The sequence below is a fragment of the Botryllus schlosseri genome, chromosome 12 (assembly GCF_051294905.1).
Source record: "Botryllus schlosseri isolate E-star chromosome 12, Bs_hap1, whole genome shotgun sequence".
Lineage (NCBI taxonomy): Eukaryota > Metazoa > Chordata > Ascidiacea > Stolidobranchia > Styelidae > Botryllus > Botryllus schlosseri.
In genome coordinates, this window is record NC_137247.1 from 6,940,902 (window position 1) to 6,961,602 (window position 20,701).

General features: G+C 39.1%; 2 long non-coding RNA genes across 5 annotated transcripts in view; one reads left to right on the forward strand and one right to left on the reverse strand.

Annotated features, from left to right (window-relative positions):
- Positions 1-2,054: 2,054 nt before the first annotated feature.
- Positions 2,055-20,701, reverse strand: part of LOC145451819 (uncharacterized) — a 75,678-nt gene continuing 57,031 nt past the window's right edge. The window contains exons 2-3 of one of the 3 annotated variants that reach the window (XR_013919052.1): positions 2,622-2,673; positions 2,055-2,418 (exon numbers count right to left, since the gene is read on the reverse strand). This is a non-coding gene — a long non-coding RNA (uncharacterized LOC145451819). Of the gene's footprint in view, positions 2,419-2,621; positions 2,735-20,701 lie in introns of all 3 variants that reach the window. The other 2 variants (XR_013919054.1, XR_013919051.1) reach the window with 2 other exon arrangements.
- Positions 4,209-6,490, forward strand: LOC145451831 (uncharacterized). 2 transcript variants are annotated; one of them, XR_013919073.1, is made up of 2 exons: positions 4,209-5,183; positions 6,322-6,490. It is a non-coding gene; the product is annotated as an uncharacterized LOC145451831 (long non-coding RNA). The 2 variants fall into 2 exon arrangements; XR_013919075.1 differs by having other exon boundaries at positions 4,209-5,173.

Sequence of the window (20,701 nt, forward strand, 5' to 3'; positions counted from 1 at the left end):
GACAGGCGGGGATACTCACCCCTATACTAACGAGGACTGCCTTTGTATTAGATCTGACCACTCACCTAGTAGAGTATAGTTATGATTAAATTCCAAATTTGCTCTAATTGTCCAGTGTCTTAAAATTACTCTCCCCCTCGGGGAATCGAACCCCGGTCTCCCGCGTGACAGACGGGGATATGCTACTCACCACTACACTAAAAAGCACAGAGTCTGTATTAGAACAGACCACTCTCCTAGTTAACACAGTTAATATAAATTGGCTTCCAGATAAGCTCTAATTGTTTGTTGACTTAAGATGCCTCTCCCCGTCGAAGAATCTAACCCCAACCTCCCGCGTGACAGGCAGGGACACTCACCAACACACGAACGAGGTCTTCGTTTGTATTATATCTGACCACTTACCTGGTAAAACATAATTATAATGAAATTATGCTTATACCATGTCCTCTTTTTTCGCATTTCGAGTTCATTTCAGCAATAATTTTATATGTGAGACTTTGTATTTAATTACAAAATATTACTGTAACCTTGGAACATGCTGAATATTTGGTTAAATAAGGTTTTCCAACAAATATCCCTACCAGCCCTTCCTTTTTTATTGTTATTGCAAACACTGATCGACGTTCTCTGTAACATCTGTGCCTAAGAATCTGTCGCAATCTCTATGGCACAAGTTCAAACTTAATAGACCCTGACAAAAATACCACTCTACTGGTCTCAACAAGTTCGTGGTTTTACATGCGCATGTGGAGATAAGTTTGAATTTGGGGTCTGTTAAGTCAATTACTCTAAATCACGGGTGTCAAACTCCAATTGTGTCGTGGGTCGGATTCAGCCCTTCAAATCGCTCGCGGGCCGGAGCAGTCGACGGATTCCAAAATGCTACCTCATGTCATTGTTTTATATATTTGGATACTTTATTATCAAGCCTATCATATGCATAATATATATTACATTATATCATGGATTATATAGGGTTTCTATTCTAGCAACACCTTTATTCGCGAACAGTGAAATTGGAAAATGCGATGATTGGCCGGTTGAGTACAGTTTTGAACTCTAAAACAGTGGCGATAACGTCGATATGAGTTGGCATATTTCCATGCGTCGTATTAGTCGGAATCTAGCGTTGGCCCCGCATATGTGTTGTGGGAAATACGAGAGACTTAGCTGTAAACGCGAACGTTGGAATTAGGTTAGTTATTATTATTTAATAGCGATTGGGGTTTCTCTGGAGCCCGGGTACCTTTTCAGTCCGGAGGTATATTGCAGTGTGACCACAGATAATTGATTTCTATTTCTGTGTTCCTAGCACCATGTATCCTGCGTAAAACGCCGCATTGGCGTTTTCGCTTCTGCGAATAACTACTTTTTGGTCCATATTCAATAAAACTCTTAACTGATTGTGCGCAGTTTTCTTTCTCGAAATTGGGTTTCAATGTCACTGATTTGTTTCTAATGGTAACTAGAGGGAAACTGCAAACACCCAGTCGGGTATTTAAAATGTGGCCTATCATCATGCTCGATATCTGCAGCCCTGAGAGATTATTTAATGCAGGGGTCACCAACCTTTTTGCAACCGTAGAGCTATTTCTTGGGTACTGATTGAACAGACGGACTACCATTTACTCCGCCGTTGACCCGTACCAGACTGAATTTCTGCTTTGATATTCATAGCACTGGGCAGGAATCACATTGCGGTAAGACTTCTAAGAGAGTCAAAACAACTTATTTCTACTAACTATAGCCACTAAGATTTTTGAAGAAATCATGAATTACTTCGCACCATGTTTTCATAAATTATACAACAACAGTCAACCCGAATTTTAAAATATATCATGTCACATTTTAGACTGGACACCATGTTATCTGTTTCTATATCAGTCAGTGGGAAACCTGGCATTGCATGCTATCAACTAGTGCGCTGTACTCTGGTCTCTAGTATATAACTTGACACTGCAACTCTGAGTGAGTGTTCCAGATGTGCAGGCGTGTTCTGTGTTTGTTTTTGATGAAGTTCATGTCCGAAAAGGCTGATTCACAACGATGAGTTGAACCAAACACGCTTGCAACCTTCATAGCTGCTGCGCATACACCATTGTATTTTCCGGGTCAACAAGGCACCAAACGTTTTCTGCAGCCTGATGGGCTTTGAGGTGGAGGTCATTTCGCAGTGTTACAATTACAATCTCCAACTGTTCAGCATCCAGATATGACAGATTTCATTATACCGGACAGCAGCAACGATTACAGAAAGTTTGAAACATTATACTAAACTGCGTTGAGTGTAAGAGAAATAAAGCTGTGTCAAAAGATGCAATACGTAATGGGCATGCATATATTGAAAACGTGTCGTAAAATATAGTGGCTTCAATAGTTTTGACGTAAAAGAACATCTTCATTCATCACAATCTCCTGGAATAGAAACAGTCTTAGTAGCAAGAATGTAAAATGTGTCCGATTGCACAGCATCACAGCCATCTGGCTTCGTCGTAATTTAATCGGAGCAAGAGCTATAATGGTCTCTGTTGAACTTGTGTAATAAATCATCGATTCAGTCATTTCCGGTGAAACCACAGCGCCATCTATTCAATGATCTATAACCGCTTCAGCCATACCTGTTCCAGCAGATCCCTCTTTCCAATCGATTTCTCATCAGACGGCTCTTCACTGTTAACGAAACGCACACATTTATCAAAGCTTGCATGAAGTTTTCAAACAGTATCCGCTTCTGTCGTTAGACAAAATTTATTTTTGAGGTGTTATATTACAAAATCGATCGTACAGTCGTTCGAGGATGCATAAACCAGTAATCAGCCAGCTCCGGTCATGTAAATATGTAATGCGAAAATTTAGTTAGGTAGATTGTGTCCCTATTGGCGCTTTACTGGCAGTTTTTAGTTCAATACAGTCCAACAAAATGTGGAACTTATGCGTTTTAAAAGTGAAATCTATTTACCAGAGCTAAAATTTAGATTACTTTTTACTTTACATTGCTCACTTAGTTTTATTACACGAAATCTTCTTGGAACCTGCCACTCGTTAATATTCCCCATATAAGAAAATGAATTCTCGAAATATTGTTTTGAGCTATATTCAGGCCGTGAGCTATATTTTTGGCCTTTTTGGCCCCAGATTATATTTTTTGCAGCTTTGTCATTGTAACATATTTGGTTGAAGTTTATTGCATTTCAACTGTCGGGCCACTCTGTGAATGACTCTGGCAGCATTAACAATCAACACTAAACTAGCATGCACCTTGACAATCTCAAAAATTTTACCTGCTTTGTTACAATTGTTTGCTCGAAATATCCACCTTTCTGTTTGTGAATATATAGTGACGCTCTGCTGTGAGCTTGACCCGCAATCACACAACATCAAGAGCGAAATACGCTACATGTAGGTAGCAAGCGAATGATGTTTATTCAACCAATCAATGAACTTGATATCGTTGTCTGACGTGAAAAATCTAGCAAGCGTGCGGGGTCCATCTCGATTTCATATGTTTATTGTATCATAAAAACCAAATCCGTGCGATTGGGGTGTTGGCTACTGCTGTATAAATGATTAATGGGGTAAAACGCGTTTACACTATGATCAATATCAACGTAACAACACTCAGACGCCGAATGCATTGTTCGGTCTGGCCCAGACCGTTAAGGCGTAAGCTTATATTCCCTTGCAAGTCCTCGTCGAAATTGTTGGCAAAGCGACGAAGGATATTGATTTTACGCAATTATTATATCATTGATTGCTGCATTGGCGACGTTTAAAAAGACATTCAGCATTGTGGCATTATGTGGTCCGAGTCGTCGTTAGGTATCGTGTACATAAATATATATCACTTCACTGAAATGTAGGGTTGAAATTAGCAATATGACGTCACGTGACGTCACCAGGTTCACGTTCGCGTTCACACAGAACCTTTTAAAAATGTTCGCGTTGACACGAACCTGAACCTTTCAGAGGTTCACACCATCCCTACTGTATAGGGTAATCTATCATATCAAACGAAAGTCGCAAAACGTGCAGTATCCACTTTGTGTCATCAAATAGCGGCAGTAAAAACCGAATTGACAACGGTGTTAGAAAGTCAATTCACCCAATACAAAACCGACCGACTGCTTCTGCAATATCTAATGCGAATAGCGATTCGATATGCGTGCATAATTGCCTGCATCCACACAGATCACAATATCACTTATGATAACAATAGACACTTACGTGACCTTTGACACGAACCAATCAGGTTGCAGCAGGATGTAAACAAAGAACAAGGCCGGGCAAGCTTACTATGAGCTCTTATGGAAAAAGGTTGAAAAATGAAGGTTTTAAGCAAAATTACGTTGAATTGGGGATGACTGGCCTTAATGAATACTAATAGCGTAGAGCTAGTATGTAGTTGCAGCTTTCAGTCTAGGATGAACATGAAAGGTGGCAAGTACGCATCAGCGTGCTGTGTCCAAATGCATGGATTTTTGACAACTTTTCGGATTAAGCGACGATTGTTGTATACTATACTATAGGATTGTGGTAATGCATATGTTGACGATTTCATAGGCTCCAGGTCTGGAGCGAAATTTTCAAGCATATCTCATGTTCAGAAATATAAGCTATAAAATACAGCTTCTGCCACACATCACAATTTTAGTGTATTGATTATGAAACTTGAAAGCTATGGAGATTCTATCGAATTTCTGGATTTGAGTGGAACAGCATCTTCTAACACCGCGGAGAAAGCTACGAAGTATTTCATGGAGCGCTATGCACACGACTTAGGGACAAAGATTGAGGAGACAATTCACTCTTTGTTGAAGGGTTATTCTAGTGAACAGCCAATGTTATCGCAACTTGCGGAAAAGAGAGATATCACACTCAATGGAAATACACATTCTCATAAAATCCATTATTGATTCGTCTTGCACTTGTAAGACAGGGTAAGTAAGGAAAAAGACATTTTGTCAGAGACTCCTGCAATAGATATTGTAACCATGATTTATTTTCACATTAGGTTCTGATATATGCTCTCATGCATATGCATTGATTAAGACAATCCAGCACCTAAAGCTACAAGGACTGCATTGTGATTTGCATCGGCATCAGTGAGCTCGATCGTGATTGACAAACCATCTCTCGACCGTACTCGCAACCGATCAACTCCTGCCTCAAGGTAGATTTTGGTGCGTATCTGGTGTCTTAGTTTTATAACATTCCACCAAACACAAATAATCCTGGAACATTTTCACCTGGAGAATTGTTCATTCAACAAATTGGGCATCTAAATGAGCTTCAATGCGCACCACCGGATTATAGTATGAATAGACATGCACTGTTGGTACTCATAGACCATGGCACCGCACAATTACGATCCATAGCATGCTATTAGGCATTACGATATTCACAATGGAACTGAATTTTCACAATTGCTGAATATGTTGTATCATTCATTTTTAATTTTCAATCTTGAATTAGAGTAAGCAATTAGTCCATATTTGGTTAGTTGATACACAATGCTGCATAGTACGACACCAGACAAAATTTTATACTTGTTGATTCTTCCGATCAGCTGTTCAATATGAATAGGCTGTCTCACCATCTTTCTTGTTGTGGAACAGTCTGGCTCAGGCATACAAATCATGTGCAGGAATATTTAAATCTAGATTCAATTTCTTGATTTCAGACTCAATGGTGAATCCTTTTTCTGCCATGATAGCATTTCCTGGTTCACCATAGCGGAACTCCATCATTTTCTCACATTTCTTGTCGAACCCACATATTTCACTAATATTTCGATCTGAAATGGTCCCTGTGAACAGTTCCTACACAAAAGTAAGTGCACAACAATCCATCAATCTTTTCAAAGTTGTATGTAATCTATTGACAGTCAGTAATCATTCTAGTTTTGAGAAATCATGAATGAATGCAAATAGTGCATTTTTAAGAACCACATATCTACATGGCCAAATCGAAATTTAATGAAGCAGTTACATACGGTTTAATACTATGCTTACAGCAATACTATAAATTTGATGTCAGTAGGATAAGTCGGACAATTCAGAAATAATTTATTGTAGTCTAGCATGAAATTTCATCTTCTCCGCATCTTTTGATATTATGATGCTCCTCTGAGAACTGAACTTCACTAGCAATAATTGTCCGTCAATTTGTAATTTTTCTGGACTAGTTTCCTGTTTTGTGCTTCTACTTCTTCCAGAAATTTGATTTTTTTGCGTTTTATCCATCAACTTCCTCTTTCTGCAGCTTCATTAAAGATATCCATCAAGCCTGCACAAAATATATAATATGTTTATTTTACAGAGCAACACTGCTGTGCAGGCACCTATCAAGGCGTACTCGTCAGACTCATGCAACGTATCACCGCTACCAATTTCAACTATTCATCTCATTATTGAATATATTGCTCTCAACAATTTCAACCCACACCATCATGCAGCAAAACTGTGGAATAAAACGAGACACACACCAAGTCGATTGTGGCGTCAAGTGTGACTGCATTTCAGATTAGACTCATTCTGAAATACAGAATTATTTCATCTTAATTATGTCACGATTCAATATTTTTGGTACAATAATAGATATGTCATTTTATTAATAAAATGAGAATTCAGATGACTACAAGGAAGTCCACATGCCTTTATCCAGATTTTACATTCTTCCATGCATGTTATTGGCTCTGGGAAAGGTACAAGCGCACATCAGGAACGGTCTGAGTAGTCATCTCCAAGTTACACAGGCTATTAGCACAGTGTTTATCCGGCATTTGTCCTGATTGATTCAATACACGAGCTAGAACAAAAAAATGACAATTTCAGCTGGGAACGGATCATATTGCCTATCATATTAATATGATCATTGAATATGCAGACAAGTGTCCAGTGTAACAGTAATTTTCTATATAATGATGCAGACTGTAGACTGTACTATATAAGATTCCATAAATAGAACGCAGATAACGCAAAGCCCACATAATGAATACCCCACATATCCTCACTCAAGATTTATCTAATACATGCTATTCGGTACGACAGTCCTATAGTATACGACTAAGGATAATACAGCAATAGTTGCTTCATCCGAAAAGTTGTCAGAAATCTACTAAATAAATACAGTCCATCCTCAAGATTACCGGACCACGACTGACCTATCGATCTCGCTTCCCATGACATGCCGCCCTATTTATTGTCGCTTTCTTTTTTCTATACTATCTTCTTTACTTTCATTCAGTGTGCATGTCTCCTCTTTAGATCGCCTAGGCCAAGGTGGGTGTCAGATTCCATAGACTGCTCCTTGTCGCTTCGACATCTTCCTGTCTTTTCATTGTATCGCATTTTTTGTGGTGTATTGAACTGATAAAATTGCTAATAAACCAATGATGATGATGATGATCCATTTATTTGGACATACCATGCTGACGAGTGCTTGCCACCATTCATGTTTATTGTAGGTTAGAACACTGCAAATACATACTAGCTCTACGTTATTACCATTCACCAAAGTCAGCTATTCCCAATTCAATGTAATTTTGCTAAAAACCTTCATTTTTCAACCCTTTTCCATAAGCGCTCATAGTAAGCATGCCCGGCCTCGTTCTTTGTTTACATCCTGCTGCAACCTAATTGGTTCGTGTCAAAGGTCACGTAAGTGTCTATTCAAAATCGTTGCTGATACGTTTGAATAACAGCCATTCACTCGCTTACCAATGGTTAGAAATCACGAGTGGCTTTACGTGTTCAATGTAATATGAAAAAATATCGAACGGGCAAACAAAAAAATAACAAAGTACTGAAAGTTTGCAGGCTTGTGTATGGTAGGCATTGATGGGGGCTACGTCTTGGCATTTTGCACTGTGTAAATGTGTATGTTCAATTGTTCATTGATGAAACTATATCCCTATTGTCTAGGGTTACCATATTTTGGAATCGGGAAAGTTAGTTTACCGAAATTGGAAACAACTGATTTTGAAATAATTAATACTGGAAATCTTGATATGTTGACTAAAACAACTTCATCATTTTGCCTCGACTCCCGAATTGCCCACTTTTTAACGATACAGTATTTGCCAGAAAAACATTTGGGCGAAGGGGGACATTTCTTCAAAAAGGAGGACAAATCCTCCCAAAGGACGACGTATGGTAACCTTGCTACTGTCCAACGAGATTGCACGGGATTGCACGATATGCTGACATTTTCATTAACAAGTTAGAAGTAAATGGAATTAAATGCAACGCGCGTGTCGGCTTCATGATGTAAGTAAAATGCACGATAGGTGACAATAGGAAAATTCATTGGCATTGAGCTACATCCCTCTAATTGCTGGATATCATTCACTACACGGGTTGATCAATCAACAGGATATCGTGAATCCTGATTTCATTACTCGACTATTTGGCCTTGATACTAATATTTTCATTCTCATTACATAGATCCCTTGGACGATACACCACGGTCTTTCGAAGAGTTCACGGGCCTCAATTTAGGAATTTATCGTTACACACTTGTTTTGTCGCTTCACGCAGACTCATTTCAATACTTGTTGACATTTCTATTTAAAACAAACCAAACATCGCGTCAGAAACAGTAGCGAGATTTCATAGGCTGGTCGACAATGTTCCATTTAAGCTGCGCACGTGAGCAATGCGCAGTCCTGACACGGTCTCTGCGCACAGAAAATCTAACTTACGCACAAAAAATCCGAAGGTATGACCTTTTTTTTAGTCGTTACGCACTACTGTCCAAGCGTCTGCGTAGTGAGCAGGTGAATGTACGCAGACTCGTCAAAAATTAGAGGGAACATTGTGGACGACCTCAACCAATTTGTCAAAACTGTAGAGATGAAAGTCAGTTGTCCCGATTCTTGTAACAGGATTGAAATTTAATCTGTGAGCAGCGGTCTGCTCATAGATTTACTATTTTCACTTTTGGTTCAGTTCCAGGACCAACAATGCTGACAGCATCATAACCATCATGTTAGCTTCTAACACGCTTCTACTATGTGTAGATAAAACATAAATACCCCAATCCTACGCATACAGAGAACGAATCTACCTAAGACAGGCGCGAATCGTTTTTTATAAGCACATCACCGAAATAATGAAAACTGGAGTGGTCAGTGGTCAATCTGAAATCACACTCGTGATCCGAATTACGTCAATCTCGTTAGGATTTTTGTGATGTTCAAACTGCGTGGGCCTTGAGATCGGGCTGTCGCGCAAGAAATTAAAAAATAAACTAGGTAGTAATTACCTTGAAACAGTCGTTATCACACATTTTAAGACACGACGTCTCCCTTATGATGGTGATAGATTTCGCGCCCCCCCCCCCCCTTATCGGCATATCACAAAACGCAACCAGGATGCTAGCAAGCCTAACGGATAGTTTGGTGACATGGAAGGTTATGAATGTGGATAAGAGATTTTTAAATATGAAATTCAGACTAAATACAGAGCAATAAGTATGAATTGAAAGTGAATCACGCGTAGCGCGAAAAAAATTTTCAGTCGAGCCTCAGCTTCGCGCCCCCCTACAGATACTTTCCCGCTCCTAAGTGGGGTGCACCCCCCAGTCTGAGAATCACTGCGTTAGATTCATCATGGTGATATATACCAAGAAAAAGTTTAATCAAGTCCCTGCATTGATTCGATTTTTAGTACGCATTTTATCACTATTTTCAATAAGTTTCTTTAGACTATTGCAGGCCACACAAAACGGTGTTGCGGGCCGCATGCGGCCCGCGGGCCGTAGTTTGCCCACCCCTGATCTAGACAAATGACCACACACTTGAGCAACCGCGTTTTTAAAACTTTACGTTAGCACAGCGCCGTGCTCACTAACATGGACGATGGAAACAGTTACCACAAAAGAAGTAATGTTCTAATAAAAAAGTACAAATTCAACAAGAAATTTCATGATCATGAACTTCATTTTGTTTTAAACTATGAGCTGAACACGATACGTGACAACTATGGGTTGCACTTAAAACAAATGGAACTGCACTGTGATTTGATATGAACTGAACTGGAGTTTTGCTGTATTTATTTCTTATTCACTGTTTCATTCAATTTCAAAGTTTTTGGGAATTCAGTAATTCGAATCCTAATCTAATTTGGAAAAATCTGTGTAGCTCTAATTTTACCTCTAATCAAATTTGGAGAAAGCTGTGGGGCTCTAATTCTAATTCTAATCTTATTTGTAAAAACTTGTGTAGCTTCAATTCTAATTTTAATCTAATTCAGAGGAAACTGTGTAGCTCTAATTCTAATTCTAATTTAATTTGGGAAAGCTGAATATTATTTAGTTGTTCAAGTCTGCTATTTAGCCTCGACCGCTAAGGTGTAAAAGATTATATTCCCTGTCGAAATTGTTGGCAAAACGACGAAAGATATTGATTTCATGGGATTATTATATGATTTGATTGATCAGGTTGAGGTATCGTGTACATTTTTATCGTTCATACGAACCGGAGCCTTTCAGGATTTCGCACCATCCCTATCAGCCATTATAATTGTAGCATATGTATGCGCGTTTTTGCCTCGATAAGGTGTTATGTGACGGTGCCGGGGCAAGATGGATCATTAATGTCGTTGTTACTTCTATAGGAGAGGTCTGCAACTTTTTCATGAATCAGATGTGACTAACGCGTCGCGTAGAACCGTTGGGCCTATGCATGTGAAGATAGTTCCTCTCGCTTGGCGCACTCCGGTACTGTCTCTGCGCACCAATGCGTTAGTATATTCTTATATGCATATGCAAAAATGTATATTTATTTATTTCACTTCGAATATTCTCAAAATCAATTTTCATCTCTCTCGCCCAACATCAACGCTTCGAAATTGAATAGAGCGTTTTTCTGAAATGCACCTGTGTTTCGGATTTCATTTCACTTTGTTCATTTGTGTGCGTGAAATATGTTGCTACAAGCATCGCTAATTATTTTCTGGATAGCTCCCAAATAATTTTCCCCGTCGATGTTCTATCAAATTCACGCACCTCCAATTCTGTAAGAAGCAGGACTTTCGTACCTATCTGATTTCGCGCCATCTAGTGCTGCCTTTTAGATATCACTCACGTAACGAGACCTACTTTTTAGAGGAATTGACTATATTCTGGTAACAGGAAATGTATTCATTATTCTTGTATGTATCTATATTGGCACCATCGGTATGTAATCAACGATTCACAGTTAGATATGTCGCCCTCATTAGCACCGAACAAAACTGGGAATCCTGCACCACATGACATAACAGCATTTAAAACTAAAGAGGGTATCTTGCTCTCTAATGAATTGATGTAAACATATTTCTGTTTACAGATGTTTTGTGGAGGTTTGTGAGAAAGATAAAAAATCAGGTAAAAAATGGCAATCAGGATAACTTAGCAATCTTTGCAATACTTCCTTGATTTGAAGCTGTCAATCTCACGAAATTGGTGCGAACAATAACAATCGCTTGAACATTTATTCTCGAACAGATTTCCTTATCTGCCCCAAAAGGTTGAAACGTCTCAGCGGAATCCATTTTCTCCTGTGATAGTCATAATCAAGATTGCAGAAAAACTTGAAGATGACCGGGTGGAATGGCTGGTCGTGATTTGTGTACTGAAATATATGTCTCTCTATTTTGGTGTCTCGTGTTGCGTTCAAATGCAAAGGTGTCATACTAGATGATTTAATAGTTAGTATTCCATTCCTCTTCACCCATACTTGTTAAAGTGGATTTTTGGCTCTCGTTCATATAAAATAGATGTCGTGAATTTCCAAGGCACTTCAAGTCGTTTTAAGGCCCGCTTGAAACATGCAGCTGCAGAAATCCCATTAAGTGACTTCGCTTTAAAACAATCGGATTCTTCACTAATTCCATATGGTATGATATAATTTTTAGGTAAAGTGCAGTCTTAGCCTAAACCAGGGGTGGGCAAACTACGGCCCGCGGGCCGCATGCGGCCCGCAACACCGTTCTGTGCGGCCCGCGAGAGTTTAAAGAAACTTATTGAAAATATTGATAAAATGCGTACTAAAAATCGAATTAATGCAGGAACTTGATTAAACTTGTTCTTCGTATATTTCACCATTATGATTCTAAGGCAGTGGTCCTCAAACGGGGGGCTTGGGGGCGTGAAAGCATCCGAAGGGGGGCGCGAAGCTGAGCTCAACTGAAATTTTTTTTGCGCTTCGCGCGATTGACCTCAAATTCATAACTATTGCTCTGTATTTAGTCTGAATTTCATATTTAAAAATCTCTCATCCTCAGTCGTAACCTTCTATGCCATCAAACTATCCGTTAGGTTTGCTAGCATCCTGGTTGCGTTTTGTGGTATGACGATAAGAGCGCGAAATCTTTCCCCATCATAGGAGTGGGGGTGCGTGTCTTAAAAAGTTTGAGAACCCCTGTTCTAAGGTAAAAACAAGTTTAATTTCTGGCGCGATATTCCGATCTCGAGGCCCGCGAAGTTTGAAAGGTTTAAACTGCTAAACATCACAGAAATCCTAAACGAGATTGACCTAATTCGGATCACGAGTGTGATTTCAAATTGGCCACTCCAGTTTTAATTATTTTAGTGATGTGCTTATAACAAACGATTCGCGCGTGTCTTGGGTAGAATCGTTCTCTGTAGAATATGCGTATAATCTGGGCAGTGGTTCTCAAACTGGGGCGCGCGCTCCTTGGATGCGTTATAGCATCTGAAGGGGCGGGAGGCGAAGCTGAGGTCAACTTGAATTTTTTTCGCGCTAGGGGCGAATAAGCTCAAATTTATGGTTATTGCTCTGTGTATAGTCCGAATTTCATATTTCTGAATCATCTCATCAACAGTCATAACCCTCCATGTCATCAAACTGTCCGTTGGGATTGCTAGCACTCTGGTTGCATTTTGCGACATGACGAAAAGGGGGCGCGAAATGTTTCACGATCATCGGGCGTGTCTAAAAAAGTTTGAGAACCACTGAATTAGGGTATTTATATTTTATCTACACATAGTAAAATCGTGTTTTAAGCTAACATGGTTAAGATGCTGTCATTATTGCGTGTCCCGGAACTGAACCAAACGTGGAATTAGTAAATCTATGAACAGATCGCTGCTCACAGATTTAAATTTCAATCCTGTTTTAAGAATCGGGACAACCGACTTTCATCTCTATAGTTTTGACAAATTGGTTATTGAGGTCGACCAGCCTATAAAATCTCGCCACTATTTCTGACGCGCTTACGATATCATCAAAGCAATATTCGGTTTGTTTTAAATAAGCATATATATTATCTCCATGTCCTCACTATATAATCAAATACCAATATTGCGTTTTGGTTTATAATCCCAAATTTATATAATGCGGCCCGCGAACGGATTCAGATGTTGAATGCGGCCCGCGAGCTCAAAAATTGCCCACCCCTGGCCTAAACAAACACATATTCCGTTATAAATTGGGGAGGCTGTTTTAAAATATTTACCGCGATAGGCTCGCCGTGAAATGGCGATTCCTAATAAATATCGCTGCGGTCGCAATGTGACGATCGCGTACCTGGAACATTCTCTTTATGATGGTTTGCAATAGGGTTGGATTTAAAACAAACGGCGTTTTAAAACACTCTGTTTAAAATATGTTTTAAACAGTGTTTTAAAAAAAGGCCTTCTAAAAAATTAAAATTGTTTTTTTTTCAAGTTGTAAAATTATGCCATGATTGTGTAAATACTTGACAAAAAACATGTTGTATGAGCCTACGGACAATTACCACCCGATATAGCCGACGTATATCGATATGGGACGGTTGGAACCCTTAAAATAGTCTGTTCAACAGTAATAGTACATATATTTCGTCAAAGGTGCTATTTTTACCCTATATTTTCAATTGTCAAGGTCAATCCACTATGACGTCACAATTGAATATTCGTGACGTCATGGCTTTAAAAAAACACAAAAACAATAAAACCATGTCTTAAATTAGGGCTTTGTTTTAAACATGCTTGTTTTGAGGTGATTTTTGCTTTAAATGCAACCCTAGTTTGCACCCCGTAACACCTCTTCGTGTACCCGTATGGGCGGAAAGTACGGAAATTGAAGAATGCAGGATGAAGAAACATTAACCTTGTCTCCATTTATACATTGTGTTTATGTCTCTAATCGGTTAGTGACGCAGACGTGTCCGATGCGAGGATTTAACAACATTGGCATTCGTCATTATTATAACACTGTAAAACGTGATCCGATTGAAATTGATTGTTATCTCGGCCCCACCAAGCAGTTAATATAATCTCCAATATGCATGTACTTTTTTAGTTTTATTCGAAATTTTGCCAAGTCAATTGATATCCCTCTCATCCACCATCATTGCTTCGAAATTAGATAAATCGTCTCTCTGAAGAAAAAAAATCATCCAGTCAAACATTGAACCATTGGTACGGCAGGATGACTGTTAGTCTTGTTTTCAAATCCTACCAATTGAATAGTATATTCATATTGAAATGAACCCGAATATTTTCGGCTGACACTCGTCAGGGGTAATCATCAGCAACTGGTAGAGAATTGGAAAGAACAGTGTATATCAACAATCGTATCACAAAATATGACGTCACCAGCATGAAATTTCGAATGAGAGAGCATTCAATGTACTATTTTTAGGTGGTACACGAACTCCTTTTGTTGACGAGTGTCAGTCGAAAATATTCGGGTTCATTTCAATATGAATATACTATTCAATTGTATATTGAAGTTCTGTACCTCCAAGAAGCTCTTCAAATCCTACCAACTGTACCTTATAAATCGCGCAGCTCATTTTCCCAGTCCTCGAGTGTTTCGTCATAAGTATCGCCCAGCCATCCCCTGTAAAAATAGCAGGGTTGTAATGACGCGAGTCATGACTCGACTCGAGTCAGACTCGAGTCACGATTTTTTTATGACTCGACCTGACTCGAGTCATTTTCTTGAAATGGGAAAATGACTCGACTCGACTCGAGTCAATATTTGGATTGACTCGACTTGTACTCGAGTCATTACGCATGACTCGACCCAAGTCATTGACTCGGCTTATTTTATATGATTTGAAGATGAAGAAATTTGCGAATAATAATGGCTAGATCAACGCATCCGACGAATTCTGCCGACATCGCTATTTGTCACCACTGCTTTCGTTGCACTTGTCTGATATCAGATATGCCGCCGTAAAAACAACAGAAAAGCATACATAGTAGCAATGCATTGTACAAAATCGTCCAGTGATGAAGAGGTAATAGATCCTCCGCAATTAAAGTACTCAAGACTTTTCAATTATGCAAGCAAACAATTAAATCAAAGTTCAATTAGAGCCAATGAAATGACTCAGATGGTGAAGATACTGATAAGCTCATGTGTAGATTTGAAGGCGATGATTCTTTGCATTTTTGTGCGCCTAGAAAAAATGAGTATTCAATGCTCTTCAGTGTGGTTCAAAAATGCTTGTCAATTCCTGCATCTAGTGCACTAGTGGAACGTGTATTCAGTAGATGTGGATTCATTCTACGGCCATGCCGATTTAACATATTTGAGGATCTCCTTTCCACATTAGTATTTTTGAGGTGTAACTCATTGATTTGCTCTGCTGTCTGTGAAAACACACAATGCCCCTCGTCCATTTGACGTTTTGTTAGGTATGTGCATTGTGCACGTGAGTAATAATGAATGGCTAATGTTGTGTGATGTTTGTACAATATGGCTGTTCTAAAATAACTTCTTTTTTATTTTACTGGGTGGTTACTTGATAAAATTGTTATGTTGCATAAAAGGAACACTGAATCTGGCTTAATTTGAAAAAAGTGGAATCAATGATGTGAGAGGAGAATATTTTGGATTTGAAAATAGATGGAGTATTTTAGTGAGAAATTCTTTCATATAATATAATTACATAGTAGTAAGCCAACTATTTTTTCATATCCAAAACATTCTACTCTAATAACTTCACTTTTTCTAGTTGGAAATGAGTCAAATTTGCTATGAATCATATTTTTACACAATGTAACAATATCATGAGATAGCCGGTAAAATTCGAACATCTCTATTTGTATTTAGTCTAAAATTTTCTTTCATAGCATTGCTTTCTACTGGTTGGAATTGAGCCAAATTTGATTTTTTAGGCAATCTAGCAATTTTAGGAAGTAGCCGGAAAATTTGAAAATATGTTTTTAAACAGCCCCATCGTACAATTATTTCTCCAATGCTGTAACTGCGATGTAGTCTGTAATGCAATTGGGAAAACCTTTAGTATAATCAAAAGGTATCTATTCCGTAGTCACTGCACAATGCACATAGTTGCATGCACGCTTTTACAGCATGCTGGCCTGTTGTAAATACCTCTACATAAACATGCATCTATTGATTCTCTATCAACTAGTATCTTGACATGAATTTGTTGGTTCTCTATCAGATAGTATGTAGACGTGAATTCGTTGGTTCTCTATCAGCTATTCGTGAGCTATCGTCGATGTGTTCATAATAAAAACTGAATGCTTGTATTGGTGATGTATCAGACTGACAAGAGAGATATTTGATTTTAAGTTCTAAGATTAGTAAAGTTATCTTTAGCATCGGTAAATGAGGCCAGGACCTGTCCGTTATCTGCCTAAATAAACACGTGCCAAGACTATGATAGGGACAAAATGAGCATGTTTCGCAAACAAGGAATTCGATATGACCCAAGCAGGATTGAAAACATGAGTTGAACATGACTTCAATACTGTGACTTGGACTCGACTCGAGTCATAACACCATGACTCAGACTTGACCCTTTAAACGGTGACTTGGACTCGGACTCGAGTCTGTGATGAGTTGAAAATGACTCGACTCGACTCGAGTCAAAACCACAAAAGTATGATTGACTCGTGACTCGGAACCATGTGACTTGGTTACAACCCTGAAAAATAGTATGTAGGCATTTCCGTACCAAGATCATTCTATTATGCCTAACGATGGGGTCGTGTTCGCACATCCAAGTTCGCGTATTGTTGAGAATATTGCCTCGTGAGACATGACTTTTTTACGCTTTCATCAAAATTTCGTATTTGTACTTCCTACTGTAAGACTTACCAACTACGTCGTGATGAAAATATGTGTAATCTTGAAGACTTTGAACGTCGTATTCCCTTCACTCCTGATGTCAAACACATGAGACATAAAATCACAAGTATTAAGGTTATTACAGCGTTTTTCATTTTCGATCTGTAACGCGATGAAGTCTTCTCTATATTTCAGTTTAAATCGTGAGTTACTGTATCTAGAATCCGCCTGTTGTAGAGGCTACTCGGAGCAGCACTCCTGGATGAAGTGCAGATGCAGAGGTGGGGCGTTGGTTTAGACGCAATAACTTTGCAGTTACTTTGCATCCGCATCGTTCAAGCACATCGATGTTGCAAACGAAATTAAACTGCCTTTCTGAAATTCTCCGTGTCGCATTATGGACTACATTCTAGGAATGGTGTGAACCTCTAAAAGGTTCGGGTTCGTGTGAACGCGAACCTTTTTGAAAGGTTCTGTGTGAACACGAACGTGAACCTCATGACGTCACGGGACGTCATATTGCTAATTCCAATCTATCCTTCAATGAAATGATAGCCTATATTAATGTACACGATACCTAGCGACGACTCGGGCAACATTACGTCACAATGCTGAAATACATATTGACGTTTTAAACGTCGCCAAATGTACCAACTGGGGCAATCAAATGATATAATGATCCCATAAAATCAATATCTTCCGTCGCTTTGCCAACAATTTTGACGAGGACTTACCAGGGAATATAAGGAAAGGAAGGGACGTAGTTTATTTTTGTCCTTGATGTTCTTGCGGCATATACACCGACTCATGATATACATACACACGATCTGCGTATATGCATACCATGAGTAGGCCTACATGATGTGCATATGCCGTCGGGCAAGGAAGATGCAGATATAGCCTTGCAACAGTGTTGGGATGACTCGAGTTATGACTTGACTCAAGTCAGACTCGAGTCACCTTTTTAGTATGACAGATCGGAATATGTATTAGGCGTCTGAGTACATTGATATTGAGCAGAGTGTGAAACGGGTTTCTATACTTGCTACCTATAGTAGGCCTACCCCATTAACAAGTTATACAGCAGTAGCCAACACCTCAATCGCACCGATTTGGTTTTAATGATCCAGTAAACATATGAAGTCAAGATTGACCCCATACGCCTGCTAGATTGATTAGTTGAATAAACATCATTCGCTGACTACGTAGCTTATTTCGCTCGTGATATTTTGTGATTGTGGGTCAATAGATAATTTACAAACGGAAAGTTGGATATTTCGAGGAAACTTTTGCAACAACCCAAGTAAAACTTTTGAGATTGTCAAGGTACATGCTCGTTTAGTGTTGATTTTTTATGCCTATAGCGCCATGCATAGAGTGGCCTGCAGGTGAAATGCAATAAATTTGAACCAACGATGAAGTGAAAATTGTAATATATGAAAACGGTTCACAGTGCAGAACCTACCAAGGTTCTGTTGTGAACGCGAACCTCTAAATTTCCGAGGTTCACACACAGAACGCGAACGTGAACCTCATGTTCACACCATCCCTACTACATTCACGTGTTTATATATCAACAGGCAGAGAACTTCATATCTTTCGCGCATTCATAACGTAAAGCTCGTTAGGTATAATTCAATGACAGGCCACTGTAATACATATTTCATCCAGAACAGGCGGCAATCTTCCGTCTATTTATGTCTCTTTCAACATCACATTTGCATTGAAACAACAACACGATATGGCCTTCTAGCTCGTTAGTCACGTTCAGGTGAACGTTTTTTGTCGAAAGAGCAATTAAGTGAAGGTGGAAATCAGTATCACTTAGATCAGGGCTGGCCAACCTTTTCAGCCAAAGGGCCACATTCGATTGACGAACTTTTGCGCGGGCCACTATCCGCGCGAAGCGCGAAAATTTTTTGAAGTTCATAGGTCAATAATATTGTCACTTGACTATATTGCGGGCCTGCTGTATATCGCTGGGCTAAGTTTGCGAGGACTGGGCTATTCGGCGCATGGACATATCGATATCGAAAGCTGCGACCAACATGCGTCAATCATTTCGTGCCTAGGTTTCATAGTCGACGGTCTTACTGCGAGCGCAAACGCAAGGTCGCATATGTTGAACGACACTTTGTCTCATAATCGCTAATATAGTTAGACTCAATTTGATACATTAAGTGTTCTTCAATTTTCACAAAAGGGCAACAATATTAAGAACAGGGAATCGAGTGACAACATATTGCGCTAAGCTTGTAGAAAATTTTTACCTTTGATAAATCTATCGAAAATTATTCTGCTTTATTGTAGTGTACGAAGATATACCAATATATGAGTGGTTGATGGATCTGTCAATGAGTCGAAACTGATATTCTAGTCATCACATCTCAAGTGTTGCGGCCAGACTAATCAAATTTTTGGTTGGCCTTGCAAGTTCACAATCTGTGCAATCCATTTTTGATGATATTAGAAATTTCGGAAATTACCTCGCGGGCCACTCAAAACCTTCTCGCGGGCCACGGGTTGGCCGGCCCTGACTTAGATGAATGTCAATAAACTAGTTATAAACCCCTCCAAATCTCAGCTGTTGATTTGCAACAATAAGGCACCCCCCCCACACACACACACACATAATTTGCATTAACTATACATGATGTCACAGTTACACCAACCTCCACTGTGAAATATCAAATGCAGACTTTTGTATCGTGCGGCCCGCGAAAAGTTACCTGACCTTTAGACTATAAAATATGTGGACAAAAAACCAATGTATAAATTGATCCGAAAATGCGTTTACTTTGAAGTCTAGTTTATTTCAGTGTCGTGATTACGTAACCTACATATGTCGTGTCAGTAATTTGGGTTCATAAAAAAGCCAATATATCAAATTATGCCGTAACATACGTTTGTCATACGTTTCCTAATCCTAATTCGTAAAACAATACATCCACACCCTCAGCCTCACTCTCAACGATGTTTTGTCAAGCAATGAAAGATGCGGCTGCAGGCAGACATTTCAACAATATTTGGAACACTAAATATCTGTTTGCTGAAGTCAGCTGTGAAACGGTATTTTTAGTTTATGGTTATTACCGAGCAGGTCTCCGTGTGTAAGGAATATAATTTGAGTCGGCATTATGAGAAAAATCATGCAGTGAATACACACACTCGGTTGACGGGAACCTGCTAGCGAAGCTAGCAAAACAATAAGGCTATTTATCCAAGCCACAGAGAGCTATGGACGCAGCCCAATATTACCGCATCCACTTCGCAACATGTGTTAACAATGAAATTCACTGCTTTCAATTTACAAATAAAACTGCTCGCCGCAAAACACTTTTCACATAATCTTTTGTATCAAATAAAACTGTACAAATAAAACTGCTCGCCGCAAAACACTTTTCACATAATCTTTTGTATCAACCCGCCATCGTATTTTCTGCTTCACATTTGACCCGCCGGGAAAAATAATTGCCTGCCACTGATCTAGGGATAAACATTGACAAGGATATGTCTTGGAGATCCCATATCAAAATACTACCGGTGTGATGGCATGGGTATCTGGCTTCCTTCCTAGATGAGTTTTAAGAACGTTTCCACAATTTAGCCTGACATGTTATAGGGAATTATTTTGGGCACAACTTTCAATTTGTTCTTACGGAG